The sequence below is a fragment of the Suricata suricatta genome, unplaced genomic scaffold (genome assembly GCF_006229205.1).
Source record: "Suricata suricatta isolate VVHF042 unplaced genomic scaffold, meerkat_22Aug2017_6uvM2_HiC HiC_scaffold_229, whole genome shotgun sequence".
In the NCBI taxonomy this organism is placed as follows: domain Eukaryota; kingdom Metazoa; phylum Chordata; class Mammalia; order Carnivora; family Herpestidae; genus Suricata; species Suricata suricatta.
Genome location: NW_021868103.1, coordinates 1 through 5,000, shown reverse-complemented (window position 1 = coordinate 5,000; position 5,000 = coordinate 1). Strand labels below are relative to the sequence as shown.

The 5,000-nt window shown below is 40.2% G+C and overlaps 1 long non-coding RNA gene across 1 annotated transcript; it reads right to left on the bottom strand.

Moving 5' to 3' along the window:
• Positions 1–3,084: 3,084 nt before the first annotated feature.
• On the bottom strand, positions 3,085–4,382 carry LOC115284841. Its single transcript, XR_003905351.1, has 2 exons — positions 4,288–4,382; positions 3,085–3,200 (listed from the first exon to the last, which is right to left on the bottom strand). It is a non-coding gene; the product is annotated as an uncharacterized LOC115284841 (long non-coding RNA).
• Between the last annotated feature and the right edge of the window lie 618 nt (positions 4,383–5,000).

Here is a 5,000-nt window from a genome sequence, read left to right as displayed (position 1 = left end):
ATAGTCGTTCGTATATGTAGAAAGGCCCAAAGAATCCCCTCCGCCACACACAAATCTGTTACAACTAACAAATAAATTCAGTAAAGTTGCAAGTCATGAAATCAACATGCAAATGTCAGTTGTATTTCTGCACACTAACAACGTATTACCCAAAAACGAAATGAAAAAAACAACCCCATTTGCAATAGCATCAAAAAGAGTGAAATACTTAGGAAAAAAACTTAACCAAGGAGGTGAAGGACTTGTGCACTGAAAACTACAAAGCACCGATGAAAGAAATTAAAGAAGACATACATAAACGGAAAATTATCCCCTGTTCATGGGTTGGAAGACTTAATATTATTAAAATGCCCATACCACACAAAGCAATCTACAGATTCAATGTTATCTCCACCAAAACCCCAGTGCTATTTTTTCCCCAGAAATAGACAAAGCATTCCTACAATTCATGTGGATCCACAAAAGACCAGGAATAGCCAAAGCGATCCCAAGAAAGAACAACCACAACAACAACAACCTGGAGGCATCACACTTCTTGATTTGAAAAACATATTACAAATCTACAGTAATAAAAACAGCCTGCTTCAGATTGTGTGTGTCCCTCTCTCTCTGCCCCTCCCCTGCTTGTGCTATGTCACTCACTCTCCTCCGTCTCCCTCTCTCTCAAAAATAAACATTACAAAAATTTTTTTCATTTGTTAAAATTGGCTACGTGCTGTTGAAGAAACACTGGCAGTGTCAAGAAAAGTAAATGACACCGAGAAACGATGTAAAGACTTTCTACTTTCAGACTATATACTGATCACTGCTGTGCTAAGAAAAACTGATTCTGGAACAAAAAGAGCCATGACTAAATTGTTAATAAACCATCAGTTTCATGCACGGTATGTGTATTTCTTGGTGAAATTCCCAATCTACCTTTCCCTGTTTTGAATAACACCCCCCCAAACCATAATGAATCTGAAAAGAAAAGGTACACTTAGCACTTAATGTTACATCACAACAATGAATTCAAAATGGCAAATGCCTAATTAATTTCCATTTCTTTTATTTAAAAATTTTTTTCATGTTTACTTATTTTTGAGAGAAAGAGCGCACATGAGTGGGGGAGGGGCAGAAAGAGAGGGAGACACAGGATCTGAAGCAGGCTCCAGGCTCTGAGCCATCAGCACAGAGCCTAATGAGGAGCTCGTACCCACAGACTGTAAGATCATGACCTGAGCTGAAATTGGACGCTTAACCGACTGAGCCACCCAGGTGCCCCTAATTTCAATTAATTTTAAAGGTATAACCAAAATGTTTTTAACATGCATTAAGAAAGAGAAACAACCATGTTCTACTTCCATATATGTAGTATATTTTACAAGAATATATAGTGTTACTAAATTTAAGAATTGCTCAGACAGCTTTTTAAGTGCTTGCATTCAACTTGAAAGGAATCGTTTTTAAATAAATAGCTTGAATGTCTTCCCTTTATCAAATATTATGACCTAGTTTACATTATTTGTGTTCACCAGCAGTATACAAAACACGACAACAATCTTATCTGCCAGTCACTGGGTAGGAAACTTCCCGTCTTAACAATATTCGAAGCATGTATCTTACTCTTGTTGATTTCAAAACCCGCACGCGTGACCCTTCCAGCACTGCTGGCCTCCCTATTCTTCCCCCGGCGATCATGTCATATCCCTCCTTAGCCACTCACTCACAGAGTCATACCTTCGATTTTGTCAGCCCAATAACCAAAACATCTACATGCTGTTAATCATAGCAGAGACTTATAGGGGAACTATGTGTGGCTACTGTTCTAAGTCCTTTCAAATCAGCTTACTACCGAGGAACTCATTTATATCCTAAAACAAACACAAAAACGTAAGTACCTTTATTATACTCCCTGTCACAGATGAGGAAACTGAGGCTCAGAGAAAAGCAATCTGTCCCTATTATCATGGCTTAGCAACTGGAAAATCAGCACTGGATCCCAAACATGATTCTTGTTTCAGTGTCTAGGCTCCTGACCGGTGTACTGCACTGTTTCTCCTTTTGCTCCAACATTCAACCTCTAGCTCCCTACGTTTGTAGCTCACACCCTTTCAGGCTACAGCCCTCTACCCCTCAGGATCCTACATCCACTGAATGGAAGGAACACTTTTCACCTGTCCCGTCTGCACCCTGTGTCCTCATTTTCCTCCTTTCCAGCTAAATCATGATCAATGGTTATACCTATGCCCGTGCTTCTTTTTATACCTTGTCCCTTTCTCACTCTATCCATGTGCACCGCTAAACCTCAACCCTGGGAAACCCACCTCCCCAGCTGCTCAGCCACAACCACGAGGACCAGTCTCATAGAAATTAATGATTGCTGACGCTGACCCACGTCGGACCGTAATGCTGCTTGGCGATGGCATTTCCCTTGTCTGGCCACTGGCCCCCTCTCAGGAAACAATCCCAGGCCTTCTCCTCTGCCCTCAAAAGGCAACACCCCCTCCGCCACGCTTACTCCTAAATGTGATACGGGCCAGTCCATTAAGAGTGAACCATGCCCTGACCTCAACAACTCATTCAGGAATGAGCCAATGATTGGAACTAGATTATCGAGAGCACTCCAGGGGACTTTTGTGCCAGGCCTGTGGAGAAAGGTTATCTCGGTCCATGGGGCTCTCTAACCTGGTAGTGAGTCTAAGGTTGTAAGATGCTATCGTGCTGGCCCCATGGAGCGAGCCAACTAGGAGACGGAGACAGAGCCCAGACGGCACTGCCTCGGCAACCTTTTCCCAGACGCCTCCACCTGTACCGGGAGCAAAACTCCCTTTGGCTTCTTCAAATAAACCAAGACATCCCTCTTTTGTGCTCTGGCAAATGTCCGTCACTTGGAATTGCAAGAATCCCAACCCATGGAGGATGTTAAGACCAAGGGCTTCTGTGAGTAGGATGTGTGCCTGCACTTCTCTGATTTTTCTGTGACCAGGGCCCACCACATGGCCAGCAGCGGAAACAGGACTCTGGCTTAAATCTACTGGTCTGAGATGTGTCCAGGCCGCCATTCCTACTTGAGATTTGGCAATGACAGATTAATTATACAGCTAAGCTTGATACCAACAGTTAGTATTTCTTCTTCTTTCTTGACTTTCTGCACATTCACATTGCACTCTTGATACAAAGTTAGGAACCGCTGAGAATAGTCGTGATAAAGCTTCTTCCTGTAAAACATAATAAGCAATAGTGTCATACTTCATATCACTAGGAAGAAAGTAAACTCACTCAAAATCAAATCGATTGGACATAAATTATACTATGAAGGGAGAAGGGAATGATCACAGCTGAAATTTTCTGATGGAAAACAGGAAAACAGAATGGATGACTTACTCTCACTCCTAAAGGTCTGAGAGGGATGCTATTTCATATGCTTTAGCTCTTGAAAACTGAGGAAGATTTATTGCATCATAAATTTTCCAGACAAATGCATCTTATCTACATTGATTTTCTCTTCCTTTTTCATTCATTTGCTGAGTAACATATAGGTTGTGAAATGATAAATACCTTCAATGAGGGTATCACACCCACTTCTAATATAACCTTCCCAAACAATAGCATTTCATTTTCCCTCCCTGTGGCACAATGCAGATTTTGCACAAAAGAACAGTGGACCCAGTAGAGATAAATTTAAAAATTATTAAAACATAAGATTAACCTTTTCTCCATAATTAAATACAACTATCACAAGACATTTGTCTCTTATTCAGCTGGCATACTCCAAGAATGAATATGATGCTTTTTCTGTTTTAGATAAGAGAGAGAGAGGGATGGTGGGAGGGAGGGAGAGGGAGAAGGAGAGGGAGAGAGGTATGTGTTAGGAGGCATGGAGGGATGGGGAGAAAGAGAGTATGAAGCAGGCTCCACGCCCAGCTCGGAGCCAGATGTGGGACTTGATCTCACAGCCATGAGATCGTGACGATGACCTGAGCCGAAATCAAGAGTCAGCCACATAGCTGACAGAGCCACCTGGGCACCCCTATATTTTTTTCTTATACTAAGAAAGGTCAGTTATAACTTGGAAGGAACAAAAAGGGTTATCTTTACTGACCTCTAGATAATACATCTCCTTTCAATTCAGGTGTGAACTTATAGGACTAAAGGAACTATTTGCTTAGATAAAACTCAAGTCAAACATTTCAAAAGAGATGTCCTACACACAGAGGATAGCAGTATTGTTTTTGAATCACTTTGTAATCACACATGCTAAGAAATGACACCCAGCTTCTGGCTCTACAAACCAACAATGTTTACCTTTGCTCTTTCTGGGCTATCCAAACTTCATCAATTTTCTGATAAAGGCTTTCAATGGAAGCATTGGTGTCCATCAGGAGTCTTTTTATCTTTGCATAAAGAATCTTTTTAGAGTCACCTATATGGAACACATATATTTACTAACATTTAACATTGAAAATCATTTTGTCCTGCTTACTCAAGACAATGTAGGCAACATTGGTTCAGCAGTGTTGGAAAGACAAGTAGCATTTTTCAAAAAGGCCTCACATCAAAGGTCCAGATTATTTGCTTCTTTTTTTATTTGGGAAATCTTTCAGTTCCTAGTATCTCAATTCTAATTTTTACGCCGGCACGCCTTTTTGTTTTTTAACTTATCCTAGAGAAAGAACTAATAAATAAAAGTTTCTAGCTCCCAAAATGGGTAAAAATAAATAAAGGGTTTCCATCACAGTTTTAGTTTTCTCTTGAAAAGGCAGTTATAGAAGCTAGTTGTTAATAAATTTATAAAATATCCTCCAAATGAAAGGACTTGAGTCGTTCAGGTGGATTATTGTTAGAAGTCAATATAGAAAACACACCTTCTCATTCTATTTTAAAAGTCTCCAGAAGGGATACAAATAAATAAATGAAAAGAGACAAAAGGTAGTTTTTGTGGGTTTTTAAAAAATTTATTTAGTCAATGAGGATTTTACATATGTTTGAGTTAAAGACAAAAGATCATGGGGAGTTTA